Source organism: Colossoma macropomum, unplaced genomic scaffold (genome assembly GCF_904425465.1).
Source record: "Colossoma macropomum unplaced genomic scaffold, Colossoma_macropomum, whole genome shotgun sequence".
NCBI classification, from domain to species: Eukaryota; Metazoa; Chordata; class Actinopteri; order Characiformes; family Serrasalmidae; genus Colossoma; species Colossoma macropomum.
The window spans coordinates 11,060,870-11,080,934 of NW_023494794.1; the positions used below are offsets into that span (position 1 = coordinate 11,060,870).

General features: G+C 39.8%; 1 protein-coding gene across 1 annotated transcript in view; it reads right to left on the reverse strand.

Moving 5' to 3' along the window:
- LOC118814523 (androgen receptor-like) overlaps nt 1-20,065 on the reverse strand; it is a 94,853-nt gene that overhangs the window by 69,638 nt on the left and 5,150 nt on the right. The gene's annotated exons all lie outside the window — the stretch shown is intronic.

Genomic DNA, 20,065 nt, shown 5'->3' on the forward strand with positions numbered 1-20,065 from the left:
CCTGAATTGAGTCACAGCACCTGTCTGTTGGTGGCTTTAGGCCAACTATGACATCTTTTTGGCTCCGATTTGCATCTTGGAATTGTGAAAAACCTTAAATCAGGTTTTTAGTGTAATTTTATCCTGCGACCCACGATGCAACAGCTTTTTACCATATTTCCAACTTGAGTTTAAACCATTAAAGAGAAGTTTGCAATGCAAATCAGTGGAGTTGTTTGGTCTAAATGTGCTCTGTCTCTGTTATCACTGCACTTCACCCTTAATAAGCTAATTTTAATAACACTTTGTTTTAATTCCTTTTCATGTTTTTATTCTACTTAATGTACTTCGCACTTTTCTTTTAATCTTCTTGTGGTGTTTTTCACTCTTGAGCACTTTCTCTTTATTTTTATCCTTTTGCTTTTATTGACGTGAAGCACAATAAACTGACAGACTCATTTTAATGAGCCATAACAAAAGACGAACGACTGACTGTAAAACAGAAACACTTAAAATGTCAATTCTGCTCATGAATTAAATAGTTATTGTGATTATCTTAGTTACATAATGGTAAATGTAATGGTAACGTTAGCATACCAACCCATCTCCGGGAAGACGGCTGAGCACGTAGACTAATTCTAGCTAATGACTGCTCTAGCTAGCATGTACCACCAACACTAGCTAGCTCTTTTCCACACTGTCTTTCCACATATCAATCTAACAGTAATAACGATAGCAATTTAAATAATTTTCTAATTATGTATGTTCTAGCAAAGGTCTGAATATTAAAGCCATAAGCCACGAGAGGCCGTGCATTACTGCGATTTTATCACGGGGAAGGGTGTTGTTAGGCACGCCGTGTAGTGGAGTGAAACTCCCTTCCCTGTGATAGAATCGCAGTAACGCACAGACCTCAAGCAGCTTATTGCTTTTATAAAATGACAGACAACATAAAATATGATAAAATACACAATTTTTAGTTATTAAAAGTTATTATTAAGAATAATCGGCATAAACTAGTATTCTGCCTTTGGACCTCTGAATGAGGAGAATGTTTGTCATTTCAACTTTTTAACTTTTTATCTCATAACAATGAACATATGACGTCACAGCACTGTTAATGTTAAACTTTCACTTTATCAGTACTTTCTGGTCAACAAATCATCACTACAAGTCTGATTTAGCACCAGTCCAGCCGCGCCCTCTTCTCACACTGGGGCTGAATCTCAAACGGCTCCCTGCTCCCTACATAGTGCACTACATAGGAGTTTAAATACTGGATCCTGCAGCCCAACAGAGCAAAATACAGCTAAGTAACAGTCATTTGGGACTCAGACTCATCCACACTCGATACATGATGCACTGTTTGGCTGTAGAGGCTAGAATTTCTACACTTTCATATCTAGAACACTATTTAGGGAGTACAGAGCCGTTTGAGATTCAGCCTGGGTTTGACGCAACTTCTGACTGAAACACGGATATGTGAAGTGTGTAAAACATTAAAGTGACATTTTTAGACTTTTATTCTGCAGTTTTACAGTTAATAAGACCGTAAATGCTTTAATTCAAGTCTGTGATATTAATGATGGAGCTGTTTAGGCTGTTGGCTCATTTAGCCTGTTAGCTAGCTGACCAGCCTGGTTCTAGTTAAGAAAATAAGTCGCCCCTCAGTTTAAACAGAAAACAGGTTCTTACTTCATCAGGACACTCAGATGTTCATGTGAGCAGCTTTAGAGTCAAAGATTAATCCATTAACAGCAGAAGGGATTTCCGTGGTGCAGTGATACACAGTTCAATTGTAGTGAGGCGTCATAGGTGTGTGCATAGTGTGGATCATGGATCAGCCAATCAGATTTCAGGACCGGAACTATCCATTTTAAAATTTGCAGTTTACATCGGTACAGTTAGCATGTGAAGCTTATGCTGGCTAGACTACAGTGAACTTTATGAAAATCTAGATAACATTTCTGGTCAGTGGGCTAAAGTGGGCCTCATATTTGGAGGGACTTCTTGCCACTTAAGACTGTTTGATATTGAGTGTGATACGAATAAATGGCATTAAAACACAAAATAGTCATACGCAGTGTTATTGCATCAAAACTGTACACAATGGGTTCAATTAATTTTCTTTTTTGGTGTTATTTGGACAAACAAGCAGAAACTCTTATATATATATATATATATCTTTTGCTCCTCAGGAAAAACAGGCTAATTAGTTTTCTATTTTGGAAAAGTGAAAGGAGCTCAGAGAGTTTCTTCAGCATCTGGAGCGCTATGAGAGCATTCAGATACAGCCTGGGTGTCTGCAACTCAGACCATGTTAACATCAGAGACCACCAGGAGTGGTCAGCGAGATCAGGTCAACTGCGAAAGTTTGCGAAAATCAAATGGATGGCAAATAAAGTGAAGTTCACCCTCCAAAAAATCACATTTGGTGTGCAAGATATATATAGATATATATATGTATATCATCTGAATACACTGCACAACCATGGACCGCTGAATGAGGAGAACGTGCACTACAAAAATCAATGTAAAAAATAGTAATTTGCACCTTTCTTTCTATAGAAAGATGGTTCTTCAAGGGTTCTTTGATTAACACAAATGGTTCCATATCAACCTTTATTTAACCTCGGAGAACACTGACCCTCATTTACAATGTTGCCGAGTCGATACAGGAGAAAGGGACTGATAATGTGTGAGAAAATATCAAATAATAATAGTATACTCATAATAAATAATAAAATAATAATAAAATAATAAAAATGACTCTAATCAGGTAACATTAATAATAATAAAAATACATACAAAATGGTAAAAAAAATTAAAGCATAACTAAAATGTAAAACTAATTTAAGTAATTAAAATGACTGAAATAACAATAAAACAATCAGCATTAAAACAAGAATAAGTAATAACAAATGAACAAATAAATAAATGGGGAAAAAATAAAATAACTAAAATAATGAAAATAAGAGAATAACAGTGAAAATAAAAATGAAAGTAAAACCATGAATGGAACCAAGGACCATAGGACATGATTAAAAGGTTCTCTACATGGTGAAATGGTTCTTCAGATTGATGGAGAATGTGTTGTATGTGGTTCTATATAGCACCAAATAGGGTTCTTCTACTGTTACAAGCTTGACATTGTAAAAATAGCAGATACCCTTTTGGTGCTATATACAGTACATAGATATCCATATATAGAGATTTTAATACGAGTGTTAATGGTTCCATATAGAACTATTTGTCTTAACTAAAGAACCTTGGATAGAGGATTATATTACAGTACTGTTATTACTGTTATTATACACACCTGCATTACTTTCCCATATTTCATACATTTCTCAAATGTAAAAAATTTACTGATGAAGGAAAAGGATGTTTAATCTAAATGTATATATTTAATGTAAGTAATGCAATAACTAACGTACATGGGCAGCTGCCATATTAAAAAAAGATGAAAACATAAAAACACTCATTAAAGTAACTCACAGCCAAATCGCCGTCTCTCTTTTTTAACGACACCGCTTCATATCCTAACATGTGAGACCACTTGAATTTCAGCCGGAGACAGTTTAATACTTATTAAGGCTTTTATTTTGTAAAATGTAATAACAGACACGCCCTATAGACCCTCTGAAAACTGCATGGAAGCCCATCAGGGCAGTAAAGCCCCTTAAACTGACAGTGAAGTGATGCATCCACAGCCTTCACTCAGCACCTGAGCAACACTGAGGAGCAGAGAGGACAGAGAAAGAATGACAATAGAGAGAGAGAGAGAGAGAGATCATAAAGAGAGAGAGAGAGATCATGAAGAGAGAGAGAGCAATGAAAGAAAGTGGAGGAGAAAGGGAGCCATTTTTCCTACACAGACGGAGAGAAGAAAAAAAGAGAAAACGAGTCTATTAGCGAAGTGGAGAATTACGGTAGAATTGGAGAATTTTCTCTCAGACAGCTGGAGTCATTTATCTCTCTCTCTCTCTCTTCTTTCTTTCTCTTTCTCTTCTTTCTTTCTCTGTCTCTCTCTCTCTTCTTTTTTCTCTCTCTTTTTTCTTTCTCCCTCTCTCCTTTCTTTCTCTCTCTCTCTTCTTTCTCCCTCTCTCTCTCTTCTTTCTTTCTCTGTCTCTCTCTCTTCTTTCTCTCTCTTTCTCTCTCTCTCTCTATTCTTCTTTTTTCTCTCTCTCTCCCTCCCTGTTCTTTCTCTCTCCCTCTTTTCTCTCTCTCTCTCTCTCTCTCCTTTCTCTCCCCCCCTCTTCTTTCTCTCTGTTTTTTTCTTTCTCTCTCTATCTCTTCTTTCTTTCTCTCTCTCTCTCCCTCCCTCTTCTTTCTCTCTCTTTTTTCTTTCTCTCTCTATCTCTTCTTTCTTTCTCTCTCTCTCTCTTTCTCCCTCTTCTTTCTCTCTCTCTTTTTTCTTTGTCTCTCTCTCCTTTCTTTCTCTCTCTTCTCTCTCTCTCCCTCCCTCTTCTTTCTCTTTCTCTCTCTTTTTTCTTTGTCTCTCTTTCCTTTCTTTCTCTCTCTTCTTTCTTTCTCTCTCTCTCTCTTCTCTCTCTCTCTCTCTCTCTCTCTCTCGCTCTCGCTCTCTCTCTCTCGCTCTCTCTCTCTCGCTCTCTCTCTCTCTCTGTAAACTTAATGCTAATGCTGCTGTGGGATCTGTTTTGGAGGGAGAGGATTTGGACACAGAAGCTTTGGTTGAGGAGTCTGTTTTTAAAGCTCCCTCTGGTAAAAGGGAAATGAAGTGGGCTAAGCCTGGTGACAGTGAGGGGAAGGCACAGCGAGTGGCAGGAGTGCGGAGCGAGAAACAGGGGGGGGTACTGGTCTCTCCAATAGCGATTCGGATGATTCGGATAGCGATTTTTCAGACATTAAAAGTCAGCGGAGTCGAAGGAGCGCATATACTTCTGATAAAATAAAGTCATTCCTTCAGAAAACTAAAAACACGAAAGGCGTAGTGGTTGAAGACTATTTTCCCGATCGCAGGCTGTTTATTAAGTCGGTTCAGGCCATTATGAGAAATGACAGTGAGGAACAGTTTACAGTACAGGAAATTTACCGGTTGAAGAAAATTGTGCCAAAACTTAAACTAGGATCACAAAATGACAACGAGGACGGTTTTGAGACCACATAGCTTCTCCTTGTTTCTCGCTCTGCTGCTCATCTCGTGTCACCTAATAACACATTCCTTAATGAGTAGGATCAGGGTGGGCACTCTGAATGTGAATGGAGCAAGGTTTTATCTCACTAGCTAGGTTGGATAGGTTTTATTGTTTTAAGCACCATCTTAACATTTTTAAAGGATGTGTGATTATACCAGTCGGGTTTTCTGATCACAGTATGGTTCTGTGCACTGTTTTTACTGCAAATTTAAAACCCAAAAGTGCTTATTGGCATTTTAACACCTCTTTACTGTGTGATGTGAATTTTAAACAAGTGTTCTCAGGTTTTTGGGCCAATTTCCAAGCAAGAAAGCAACGTTTTAGTAATTTGCGACAGTGGTGGGATTGTGGAAAGGTTGTATTCAAGCAACTTCGTCAACAGTACACTTTCAATGTCTCACGGCACATTACTGACTCTATGAAGCAATTAGAAGTTGAGATACTGGATTTGCAAAGAGTGACGGACTCTACAGGAGACCAGAGTCACGCTGCAGATCTTAAGTGTAAAAAAAGTGCTCTTGCACACCTGCTGGGTTTTAGGGGCACAGGGGGCTCTGGTCCGGTCGCGTTTAACGCAGTTGGATGCCCCGTCTAAGTTTTTCTTTAGTTTAGAGAGAAAGAATGGCCAGAGCCGTTTTATTCACTCTCTGCGCTCTGAAGACGGGCAGGAGCTGACAGAAACCATTGGAATAAGAAAACAGGCTGTACGGTTCTATTCTGAATTGCACCGGAGTGAGTATGAAGAGAACAGAGAACTGGCTTCGAGCTTTTATGCAGGTCTTCCAAAGGTCTCTGAGCGGCTGAATGCAGAGCTGGAAAGGCCCCTGGATGAGCAGGAGCTCCATGCTGCACTACAGAGCATGGAGGGTGGACTGCCCCAGGCATTGTTGGCCTCTCAGTGGAGTTTTATTAGGCCTTTTGGGCAGAACTCGGTGCGACTTGTTGGGACCTGTTGGCCGTTCTGAATGAGACCTTGGTGGAGGGTTCTCTGCTGTTGAGCTGCAGTAGGGCTGTGACCACCCTACTGTCAAAGAAGGGAGACCTGTAAGACATTAAGAACTGGAGACCAGTGAGTCTCCTGTGCACCGATTTCAAGTCGTTCTCCAAAGCTCTGGCTATTAGGCTACAAGACGTGATGGGGCATCTCATTCACTTAGACCAGACCTACTGTGTACCTGGCAGGTCCAATACAGATAATATTTGTTTAATCAGGGATGTTTTGGAAATTTCCGGTATTCTGGGTGTGACTCTGACCTCATTTCATTAGAGAAAGCTTTTGATCGAGTCGAGCATCAGTACCTGTGGTACACTCTCGAGGCTTTTGGTTTTAGTCCCTCTTTTATTGCCATGGTCAGGGTGCTGTACCGGGACATTGAGAGCGTGCTGAAGATGGTGGTTTGAGCGCTCCCTTTAAGGCTGAGCGTGGCACACAGCAAGGTTGTGCTTTGTCTGTAATGCTGTATTCCCTTGTCATTGAACCACTGCTGAATAGACTTCTCTCCAAAATTGAAGGCTTCATGCTTCCTCAGTATGATGCCCAACATCGCCTTTCTGCCTATGCTGATGATGTAATGATTATGGTAAATGGGCGAGCAGATATTGATAATTTAGTGTCTGCTGTTCAGGATTTTGGGAAGATTTCAGCTGCTACGGTGAACTGGAGGAAGAGCGAGGCCTTTGCAGTGGGGAAATGGGCAGGTGGTTTGCCCAGTTTACTGGCTGGTATGAACTGGAGAAAGAGTGGGATGAAGTATTTGGGTGTTTACCTTGGGGATGAGGCTACACGACAAACTGGGTGGGCGTATCGGAAAAAATGGAGGGTAGACTGGCACGATGGAAGTGGAGTCTGAATGACTCCACTGAATGTTCCTGATGGACTGCAAGCAGCTACACCTGAGTGGATTACCGCTTTTTTATCGTGGATCGTTTAAGACTTGAGCACTGTTTAAAACTAAGAGACTAGAACCAAGCAGTTCCCCTTTCTGGCTGCTGGAGGAGCCACTGATCAAAGGGTCACGCCTGGACATTGCGAGTGAAGGTGTACCTGGCCTCACTCAGACTCTGTCCGCCTCCAGCATGGTCAAACTACGGCACTTAGTGGATGCAGCTGGACCCGACTGGGGGCATGCCCGGGCCGTTGTTTCCCGTTTAGGCCAGAGATCCATTCGCCATGCTAGGACTGTTCTCGACCTGTGGGGGAAATGGCTGGACCAGGAAGACTGGTCCTTACTAGAGAGCTACTGGAGTGGGGTTGCAGTGCCCAATGGAAGGGATCCACTCCAAAAAACTGGCCTCTCTCCTGATTTTAAAGACATGTCTGGTCCATTATCGGACCTTAATGGACCGCGAGACACAAATCTGTGCGCAGCCTCAGGTAAAAAGTGTTGTGTCGAGGTTCAGTGTCGAACGGGAGGGCAGATACAGTGTGGAGAGGAAACCTGGGGGTGGGGATGGATAAGCGCCCGGTTTGGAGGGTCTTGTATAAACCCCCTCTAACAAAGAGATCTGGAGATCTCCAGTGGAGAATTTTACACGGGGCTGTAGCTGTGAACTCATTTGTGTCTGTTATTAACCCACATGTCAGTGATAAATGTGTGTTTTGTGGTTTTAGAGAGACTGTTTTTCCCTGTTTTTTTTAGAATGTGCAAGACTTACATGACTCTTTGATACACTGAGGTTTTTGTTCATAAAGTGTGGGGAATTTTTCTGTCACATGTTTTTATTTTTGGAGCTGGCTATAACCGAACAGAAAGAAGGAAACAGCAACTGCTTAGCTTCGTTGTTGGCCAGGCTAAGCTTGCGATTTACAATTCAAGAAGAAACAATCTTTCGAACAGATCTGGTCATGATGCTTTGGCTGTGTTTATTGCTCTAGTGGAATCTAGAATTGTTTTTGAGTTTAAATTCTGTAAAGCGATGAGGAACTTGGATGTATTTGAGTTTGAATGGTGTTATAATGATGTTTTCTGCACTGTGGTGGAGGGAGAGTTAGTCCTTGCCAGTCCTTGGGGCTGACATTGTTTGGGGCCAGTTATATTATGGGTGAAGCATTTGTATTGTTAAAAATCAAAAAATCTCTCTCTCTCTCCCCTTTCTCTGCCTATTTCTCTCTCTCTCTCTCTCCCCTTTCTCTGCCTATTTCTCTCTCTCTCCTTTTTCTCTCTCTCTCTGTCCTTTCTCTCCTTTCTCTTCCTATATCTCACTCCCTCTTGCTATTTTGCTTTCTCTTCTCTCTCTCTTCCCCTCTCTCTCTCTTTCTCTCTCTGTCCTTTTCCTTTTCTGTCAGTCTCTTTTTTGCCACCATTTTCTTTCTTTCTTCTCTCTTTCCCTCTCTCTCTCTCTCTTTCTCTCTCTCTCTCTTTCTCTCTCCCTCTCTTCACTGTATTTATAGCCTCTGGATGTGAATTAAACACATGTCTAAAATTAGGGTGTTGATCTGGTCAAAGAGAGCCAGAGAGAGAGAGAGAGGAGGAGGGAGAGAGCGAGACAGAGAGGGGGGGAGACAAAGAAAGAAAATACAGATAGAGAGAGTAAAGAGAGAAGAAGCAGGGTGAGGAAGAGTGAGAAAGAGATAGAAAGAGCACAAGAGAAACAGAGAGAGAGAGCAAGAAAGGGGAGAAAGACAGAGAGAGGGAGGAAGGGAGAGAGAGATGCAGAGAGAGAAAAGGGGGTGTGAGAGACTGAGGAAGAGAAAGGGTGGAGAGAGAGAGAGAGAGAGAGATAAAGGTGTTCGTGCCGCAGGATCTGAGACAGTCTCACAACCAGCGAGACACAATTATTACTGAATATCACTTATTAGGAATCTTTTAATTTCACTATTTTCCTTTATTGATCACTAAAAATCCTAAAAATAACAATCTCTAGTGTTCTACTCTGAGAGAGAGATAGAGAAGAAAGACAGGAGGAGGAAAGAGGGAACAGAGTAAAAAGAGAAATAAACAGAAAAAAATAGACCTGAAGTACAGTTGACTGAAAGAAAAAGAGAACAAAGAGAAAGAAGGTAAAGGAGAGAAAGAGAAGGATATAGAGAGACAGGGAGAAGAAAAGAGAGAGAGATGAAAGAGAGAGAGATGAGAGGGAGAGAGAGAGAGAGAGAGAGAGAGAGAGGAGAGAGAGAGAGAGAGAGAGAGAGAGAGAGAGAGAGAGAGAGAGACATTCCTGTGTGCTGAGGACCAGCATGACAATGGAATATTAGACTAAAATAGACTGTCAATCTGAAGAGAAAGAGAAACAGAGATATGTGCATTTGAGAGAGAGAAAGTGAGAGGTAAAGAAAAAATAGAGAAAAAGAAAAATAGAGAAAAAGAAAGGAAAGAGGGAAAGAGAAAAAGAGACATATATAGAAAGGAAGAGAGAGAGATAAAGAGAGGGAGAGAGAAATATAGATATATAGAAAGGGAAAAGGACAAAGAGAAGAGAGAGAGAAAGAGAGAGAGAGGTAGAAAGAAAAATAAGTATAGAGAGAAAGAGAAAAGGAGATGAGAGAGAGAAATAGAGAGAGTAAGAGAAAAAGAGAGAAGAGAGAGAGAAGAAGAGTCTTAACTTAAAGAGGAACCCAGCAGCTCAGCACTCCACACTGAGAGACACTGAAGACAACAGATTAGAGCCTCTAAACAAATTACTCACCAAAATAATCTCAAATATGAAACGCCTGATCAGAAATACACATCAGCCAATTATCTCATTAGAATTAAACAGGACAAACAAACCTGACAGCACACAGAATGGGTGACCACAAACTGGCCACTGAAACAGGAAGGCACAGAAAAAGCGAGAAGGACAGAGAGGATCTGACCCACTGCCCGTCAGGAGAAACAGAAACTAAGAATATAAAACCATCAGTGACTCTTCTCAGCCAAAATTTACAAAATTTACGACCAAAATTGACTCTCTTCAGCCAAAATTTACAAGATTTACAGCCAAAATGTATAAAATTTACAGCCAAAATTTACTATCAGAATCCCCAGAGATGTGGGAAGTGGGGGTCCTGAGGGGGCTGCAGTCCTGCCAATTTCAGGACTGCAACTGCTAAAAATAAAAATAATGAAACCTGTTAAGCTTTATAATATTTTGAGTGTAGTATAGATCCATGTGCTTTAAAGTGTTTGTATTTGTATATTTTAAAAATCTGCAGTAGCTGCACTGTTTAAGTGGCCACTTTGGGGGCATCTCCTTGTGTGTCTGTGGGTTACAGCGCCACATATCAACAATCTGATAGGTCACGGTCAGTTAATTTGCAAAAGATTGTCCTGAAAGAGAGAGCAATAGTTTGATGTGTCAGTTAGATGTATTTATTGTTGCCTAGGCTCATTATAGCACTATATCACAGCTTCTGTTTGATGTAAATTAGCAAAAAAAAAAATCATTTTGCATGACATCATCAGTCACGTCACATAGATGCTGCTTAAAGGTTCAAGCAAGGTTCCAACCACTGCTGACCAAAAAGAACACAAATGCTCATCTCACATTTGCCAAAAAAACATCTAAATGACCCCTGAGAATATTCTGTGGACAGATGAGTCAAAGGTGGAACTTTTTGGAAGGTGTAAAGCTAACAGCGCATTCCGCCATAAGAACATCATACCAACAGTGAAACATGGTGGTGGTAGTGTGATGGTCTGGGGCTGCTTTGCTTCTGCAGGGCCTGGATGACTTGTCAGAATTGATGGACCCATGAATTCTGCTCTCTATCAGCAAATCCTGAAGGAGAATGTCTGCCCGTCAGTTCATGACCTAAAGCTCAAGCGCAGTTGGCTTATGCAGCAGAACAAAGATCCTAAGCACATAAACAAGTCCACCTCTGCATGACTCAAAAGAACGGAAATTAAGGTTTTGAGCTGAGAGTCAAAGCTCTGACTCTCTACCCGTGTAGTGACCTTAAACGGGTAGTTCGTGCTCGAAAACCCTCAAATGTAGCCCAATTAAAACGATTCTGCAAAGAAGAGCGGGCCAAATGTCTCCACAGCGATGTAAAAGACTCAACGCAAACATTTTGGTTGGGGGGCAATTACTTTTTCACACAGGTGATACAGGTTTTGAATAAATATTTATCTTCAATAAATGGAAGATGATTTAAAAGTTGCATGTTGTGTTTACTCCTGTTGCCTTTATATTACATTAAAATTCACTGGATGACCTGAAACATGACAAATGTGACAAATTAGAAATATAAAAAATAGAAGAAATCAGGTGGGGAGCAAATACTTTTTCACAGTACTGTATGTGTGCTTCAATGTGTACTTACTTTTTTTTAAAGGTAAAAACCCCCTAAAAATGAAATTCTGTCTCTGTCTCTGGGCTGATCAGCTACATTTGATCTAAAAAACGGGAAATTGTCTCTTGTATTGATTATTAAATAAGTAAAACAATGGCTTTATTGCATACATTTGCAGGCTATTTGCCGTTCCACAGCGTGTAATGAGAACGTGCTTGAAGCAGTAATACAATAGAGAACTCCATTCAGAGCTACGGTGAGAGGGAGGGAGGGACGGAGGGAGGAGAGGAAAGGAAGCAGCAGAGAAAATGAGGTAAAAATTGACATATTTTAGCTGAAATTGAAGGTGATTTTCTCTGCCTCTCTCTTGTGGTGACACATAATTATCCTTCACTGACTATAATGGCAGAATGAGCAGCGTACCAGCCCCTAATCTCACACATTCAACATCCAACCCTGACGAGCACACAGACACACACCTTTTCATAGACCAGAGGTGCCAAAACTTTTTGTCCTGGGAGACCAAAGTGCAATAATTGTGGTGCACAAACCTCAAAAAGATGGTCTTTTATTCCTCCATGGTTGAACAGTTCTTCAGATTGATGGGAGAATGTTCTGTAGATGGTTCTATACAGCACCAAAACAGGTTCTTCTATTGTGACGATCTTGACATCGTAACAATAGAACAACCCTTTTTGGAACCCTTTTGAAAAAGAACAATCTACAGCACATCCTCCATTAACCTGAAGAACCATTTTGCCATGCAAAGAACCTGTTAAGGGTTCTTTGAGTGTTCATGGTTCAAAATAGAACCACTTTTTTTAGTAAAGAACCCTTGAAGAACCATATTTTTTTAGGAGTGTGGGTCCAGAACCAGAATATATAAATAAAGAACGTAGGCAGGTTCAAATCATATTATTGTCAAATCACATCACAGATCACTGTAAAGGTACCGGCACACTTCCGTCTAACCCAGGGGTCGACAAGATGCGGCTCCGGGGCTGCATGAGGCTCTTTTACTGCTCTGTTGTGGCTCCACAGCAGAATCAGATTTGTGGGTAAAAATAAAATAATCCTCCTTTACAGTAAAATAAAGCTCTGCTGATCGTTCAACACAGTTTAACACTAAATGGTCTTAAACTCTGGAGTTAATGTAGAACTGCTAATTCACCCTTTAACACTGAAGGCAGACACGCAAACTGCTCGTCACCATAGCAACGCAGACAAGCTTCGTAGCTAACGAAACGGCACATTGAAAGATTTAAGACGAACATCAACAATTTAGAGACGAATGGACTTATATAATCACTCCAGCTGGTTTCCTGATACGTTTAATCTGCGACGAGAAACTGTCAAACACTAAAAAGTCACAAAGCTGAATTCTTCTGTTCCACCTTAAATGGTGCAGCAGGTACACTCTGGCATTTCAGGCACCATTTAAGGTGGAACTGTAAAATTTGACCGAGAAGCGACTTCAGCCTCGTAAAAAGTCAAACGTTGAGAGACATTTTACAAGAAACTGTTCTGCTTTGTTTCCTGCCAGAGATGCGAGAAAAGCAGCTACAGCTGAGCTAAAACTTAAAGCAGAGCAACGCAAGTCTGCGTTTTCGTTACAAGCACATCACCACATACAACACATTTACAGCCAAGATGGTAAAATGGACATAAAACGTTGTGGCTCGCAAGGTGGTTTGATTTTTGTTGAAAGGACAAAATGGCTCTCCTTAACATTTGGGGACCACTGGTCTAAACGGTCACTTCCATTTTTTAAACATTACTTTTGTGCATCGAATCATCCGGCGATAAGTTGATGCAATTTACTGTTAGAAAGCTTGAAATCTCAGGATTCGAGTCCTTTAAACAGTGTTCACAGCAGTAAGGATGTAAGGAAGAAGAAAGTCAAAGTGAAAAAATGGGAGTTTCTAAAACTGGAGAGAAACAATCTGAACAATGGACTGACCACCCCAGAGTCCAGACCTCAACGCCACTGAATGTGTTTGATTACTTCAGAAAATGATCAACCAGCTTCTAAGACTGAACTTTGGAGGTGTGTCTGCAGATTCTTTGAGGAACTGAAAGTGAGTCTCCTGAAAAGAACGGAAGCTGGAATAAAGGGAAAGAGTGGACACAGTAAACATGTCAACTTAATGGCCAATTGCCTGAAAACTACACTGTAGCTCATTGAAATTGTATGGAAAGTGCAGAGCTTTACCTTTAAGTCCACACCGCATTGTTTTTGTGTCACGTTTTGTTAGTCTTCTGAGACTATAGTGAATACTATATTTCAGGGGTCTCAGACTCAAATGACCTGGGGGCCACTAGCTAAGTGGCTTCTCCAAGTTGAAAAAACAACAACAAAAAAAAAAGCCAAAAGAGTGTCCCAAATTTTTTTTTTCCCCAATTATGAATTTTAAATACATAACAAAGACGTGTTTAACTGCATCTTCGTCATTGTTTTAGGATCTTTCAATACAAACAACAACTACTACTACTATTTCTAATAATAATAACTATGATTATTATAATTATTATTCATATTATAATTAGTTGTAGGAACAGTAGTTGCTGTTGCTGTGTGCATACATCAAGTAAGCTTGCATGTAATTACAGAATTATATGGGACTCTTATTGTGAAAGGATTGGCCTTCCTGCTGAATGTGAGTGAAGCTGCTGAGAGTGAAGCGCTGAGTGGTAAAATCTGGATTTTTTAGTGGATTAATTTGACAATTCCATCCGTTTCTCATTTGTGTTGTGCTGCGTCTCCCACTGTGTCCTGAATGAATCCACACGGGCAGACCTAACTATCAGTCTACGTTAGGTTAATAGCTGCGTTAGTTAAATCACAGTCATGCGCTCTCAGTGTGCAGCGCTATGTTTGTCTATCGGCGCCAGATTTAAGGATAAATTTCAAGAGGGTGGCTAGTTTGACTTCCCTTCTATATGCACTACAGTAGTGATAGCACTGCTATTGAAGGTGCACTACTCTAGCATACTACATGTGTACTGATTCTGCCCAAAAGTAGTAAGTAGTATGCCTGGATTCAGCCTTTCTGTACATTAACGTCAAAATTAAAGAAACTTGTCCAAAAGTTGCTGCACTCAGTGCATCTATTTGCAAAAGTTAGCAAACTGCATCAATAATGTGGTTAAAGTAGTAACTTAAATTTGGCCTCAGATGAACAATCTGTCCAGCATCGGCTATTTAGGCTCCTGTGAGGAGCCATGCCGCTTAGTATCCAGTGAAAGTAGCTCACATTACCAACTACAAATGTAATGAAAATGAAATGGCTTGCAAATTGAGGTTTTGAAACCACACAGGTTTACCACACAGACCGATCCTGACATTTTTAAAGTTTATTTGTGGCTTTGGAGATGGGCAGAAAAACCAATACAAACATACACACTGAAAAGTAGCCAGCAACGGTTGCTAAGCAGTGATTGGAAGGCTGAGAAAAATGGGGCAGGACTTGAGATGGTCTGACTGGCTCTGTGTGTGATGTTGACAGACCAGTTGCGCCCCTGTCCTGTAATACGGCACGTGGATTGTGTTGTATATGGGATACTGTACAGTATTCTACTGATGAAGTGTAGCATGCAGTGTACAGTATATATTGGAGGAGTATGCGGTTTACAGTGTATATTGGAGGAGTATGCATTATACAGTATATACTGAAGGAGTATGCAGTATATATTGGAGGAGTATGTGGTTTACAGTATATATTGGAGGAGTATGCATTATACAGTATATATTGGAGGAGTATGTGGTTTACAGTATATATTGGAGGAGTATGCATTATACAGTATATACTGAAGGAGTATGCATTATACAGTATATACTGAAGGAGTATGCAGTATACAGTATATATTGGAGGAGTATGTGGTTTACAGTATATATTGGAGGAGTATGCATTATACAGTATATACTGAAGGAGTATGCAGTATATATTGGAGGAGTATGTGGTTTACAGTATATATTGGAGGAGTATGCATTATACAGTATATATTGGAGGAGTATGTGGTTTACAGTATATTTTGGAGGAGTATGCATTATACAGTATATACTGAAGGAGTATGTAGTGTATAATATATATTGGAGGAGTATGTAGTGTATAATATATATTGGAGGAGTATGTAGTGTATAATATATATTGGAGGAGTATGTAGTATATAATACATATTGGAGGAGTATGTAGTGTATAATATATATTGGAGGAGTATGTAGTATATAATACATATTGGAGGAGTATGTAGTGTATAATATATATATTGGAGGAGTATGTAGTATATAATACATATTGGAGGAGTATGTAGTGTATAATATATATTGGAGGAGTATGTAGTGTATAATACATATTGGAGGAGTATGTAGTGTATAATACATATTTGAGGAGTATGTAGTGTATAATATATATTGGAGGAGTATGTAGTATATAATACATATTGGAGGAGTATGTAGTATATAATACATATTGGAGGAGTATGTAGTGTATAATACATATTGGAGGAGTATGTAGTATATAATACATATTGGAGGAGTATGGGAGGAGTATGTAGTGTATAATACATATTGGAGGAGTATGTAGTATATAATACATATTGGAGGAGTATGTAGTGTATAATACATATTGGAGGAGTATGTAGTATATAATACATATTGGAGGAGTATGTAGTATATAATATATATTGGAGGAGTATGTAGTATATAATACATATTGGAGGAGTATGTAGTGTATAATATATATTGGAGGAGTATGTAGTATATAATATATATTGGAGGAGTATGTAGTGTATAATACATATTGGAGCAGTATGTAGTATATAATATATATTGGAGGAGTATGTAGTGTATAATATATATTGGAGGAGTATGTAGTATATAATATATATTGGAAGAGTATGTAGTATATAATATACAGTATGTTATTTTGAACACAGCCTCTATCTTGTTTTTGTCCTAGCCCCGCCCCCTCATTATCACAGTCGCCTGTTTGTAGTTAGCAGCCCACCCATTAGTAATTGTTCCAAGCTGTTTCTAGTCTCATCTCTGTGCGTCCACAGCCGTCCAGTCATTTGTGTCATAACTTTTGTGGGTTTTGTTTTGTGCATAAATATCCAGTGTTTTTGAATTTCAATAAAAGTTTTCTATTTGCGCATACATCCTGCCTCTTCGCCTCCTGTCTGACAGCTTGTGAGCAGAAGAGGAGATATTTTATTATGGTTTGAATTTGATGAAGAGTTGTTGTTGTCTTGTTTTGCAGAATGTAAAAACATCCTTTACATTGTCATCATGAGTTTTGTCATTTTTTTATATCAAACAAGAAGAAGTGCAGACTGGAACCTTTCTTTGCAGAATGTAAATGAACTAATTTTTTTTTTGTTTTTTTTTTTGCAGTGGTCAGACATCAGTGAATGTATACATTAATCGTTTGTATTGCAATTTGTATTAACTTAAAAGGGGAACTCCCCCAATTTGGCAAAATTACTTCAATCATTAAATGGTTTAGATATGCACAAAATCATGCAGAGTGGTTTGGTGTGAAGCGCGCCTTTCTAAAGAAACTGACCATGTCAACATTGTTCACCAGTGTTGTACTAGGAACCAGACGTCATTATATCTACACTACAAATATCAGATCTTTTAAGTGGTCAGTAGATGCAGACAGAGGCTCGGATTCCTGTATCAAAATAAATCCTGTTTGCCTATGCATATCAGAGAGAGTCGTGGAGGCAACCTTACTATCAATACTGGAATATGATGATATAGTCTATAAACATGCATCCGCCAGGATCCTCAAACCACTGGATATACTCTATAAATAACAAATAACAATAATTTCCAGATCCGTTACAGTGACTGGATCAGCCTTCAGGTACTGAGAGTTTTTACTGAACTTTACTGAATCTGCTTTTAGCTGCAGCACTTTTCCCTTTATTTATTTATTTATTTATTTATTTATTCATTCATTCATTCATTCATTCATTATTGTAACTGTTGTTTTTTTTTGATGATGAGTAGTGCTTACTATCTAAGCTGATTCATTTGCTTCATGTGTTTTTATTATATATTTTATCGATATTAATGCCTGTTTTTTGAGCATTTATTTATTTATTTATTTATTGAACATTTTATAATACATTGTCTTGATGTGGTAAATTTCATTTCAACATTTTTCCATCCCTTGTAATTTGGTTAGCTACATTGTAACTGAGGGTCACTTTCAACGTACTTCAGTGTCGAAATAAAGGTTGGTTGGTTGGTTGGTTGGTTGGTTGGTTGATTGATTGATTGATTGATTGATTGATTGATTGATGTTAGAGCCATTAAGTGCTTTGGACATCTGGTTCCTAGTACTATAATGGTGAACAATTCTGACTCTAAGTTCTCTAGAAAGGCATACTTCACACCCAACCACTCTAAATAATTTTGTTTACATCTTAACCATTGAATGATTGAGTAAGTTTGCAAAATTGGTGGAGTTTCCCCTTTAAAAACTATGGAACACTTTCTATTTGGTGCTTTTCTGGATGAAATGACTTTTTATTCAGATTTAAGCCTATGTCACATTTCCAATGCTGAACATCATAACACAATTAGAATTGCACAACCACTCAAAACCCAAAAGTGATGATACACAGTCCATCAGGGTGACAGTATGGTTGCAATCTCTTTCATTTAAAGCTGAAGTCATTCTAATGTTTTTTACAGAGGGTGAGGGTTCCCACAGAGACTGCACATCTGCCCCGGGAACACCCTTGGCTACGCGTCATATGCCGCAGTGTTGGAGGCGTTTAGCTCAATAGGTTTACAATTTATTCACTTATTTATTTATTTAGCCAGTTTACAAACATTGCATGTTTGGGGAAAAATAATATAAAGGTTAAAAAGCACTTGATGCATGGTTCTCCGGTTCCAACGTAAGTATTACACTGGCCTGTTTTTGCATCTGTTTAACAAAAACAGATTGCACCCTTTTAAATGAAGTGTATTCAATTAAATAAGTGACAATATTACTGGAACGTTTCTGCTGTGAGTTTGTGCCATTATAAAAAGGTTTTATAGGAAAACAGTGGCTCGCAAAATCCCTTTACAAGAACAGGAAAACCAAAGACTAAGAAGTTGTCCAGCTTGAAAGTGTGAGAATGTAGACTTCAGTGCAATGAGGATAGAAAAGCAGGGGCAGTACTGTTAGAAATATGAAATATGGTTATGAGCTTTGGATCAAAAGTTGAATGTTTCTACCAAATATACAGCTTGTATCTCCACTGCTGCAGAGTCCAGTGGTGGTGCTTTACACCACTGCATTTGATGATTTGCATTGCGCTTGGTGATGTAAGGCTTGGATGCAGCTGCTCGGCCATGGAAACCCATTCCATGAAGCTCTCTACGCTGTTCTTGAGCTGATCTGAAGGCCACATGAAGTTTGGAGGTCTGTAGCGATTGACTCTGCAGAAAGTTGGCGACCTCTGCGCACTATGCATCTCAGCATCCGCTGACCCCGCTCTGTCATTTTACGTGGCCGACCACTTCTCAGAGTGGCCCAGCTCTCAAACGCAAAAATGCCCACTAGAATCCCACCGTTGAAAGGTTAATGCTAAGAACTCTGCTCTCGGACCGAAACTTGAATATTCAGCCTCTAGCCTCGCCCCTTTCTCCTGCTGAACCTGTTTTCAGACCTTTTGTTTTCACTGGCTTGTATGTTTGTTGGCAAAGTGGAACAGGCCATTCAAAGTCTAAGGGACACGAGTTCTGCCCAGTGGTTTATTTTGGATAATGTGCTGCTGTTCTGTCTTGACACTGTAATAGTGACATGTTCGTGCAAGGAATTTGGCGTGCTTAGAATTCCTTCACGCAATGTGTACTGATGATTTTGCTGGCTACGTTTTGGTGGCGAAATATATGCATTACCAGAGGTGGTTAGCGAACCTACCAACATTTCTGTTCAACCTCTACTTTTTAGATTAGCTTCACCTTCTCTGTTCCCTGCATGTGTCCTGATGCAGATACTCTTAACTTGTCTGAATCTTCTGTGTGAAAAATGCCTTCATAGCCCCTGACTGAGTTGTTCGGTGTTGCTGTGCCAAAGAAGGAGCATTTACAGCTTATATTAGACATGACTTCACCTGCTGATGTAGAGTCAGCTGACCCTGTGACCAGAGCTGCTTCAATCTCAGCTCAAAAATGTGCCCAAACCCTTGTTTCAATTCAGTGATAAAAAAGGCCCAAACTTTTAAATGCGTCATAACAGCCTACAACACTTTAGCCCTTCAGCCTACAGCAGTTTAGACTTGGTTTAGGCCCAATCCCATTTCACCCCTTGCCCCTACCACTTGGCCCTTAGCCCTCACGTCTAGGGTTAGCCCTCATTTCTAAGGGGAGGGTGTCCCAATTCTTATTGAGATAGAGGGGTGGGGTGAAGTGTTGGGGCTACATGACCCTCCAAACGGCAAGATGGCTGAACAATAAATAATTGACCCCCTCTTTGAACGCAGATGGTGTCCTAAATGTAACTAAAGCCCAGCAGTGAGGAGCTGAACTTTACCCTCCTCTGCTGTCACTGCAGACTGGCAGGGTCGCCTACAGAGCAGCGCTGGTAGCTGTTAATGAAGTGATGCTCTTTTTATTTGAGGGTCCCATTTCAGAGGGAGGATTTCAACCACTACCCTGTAACTCAGTTCCAAGGGGTTAGGGTGACACTTGAAAACAAGGGGTAGG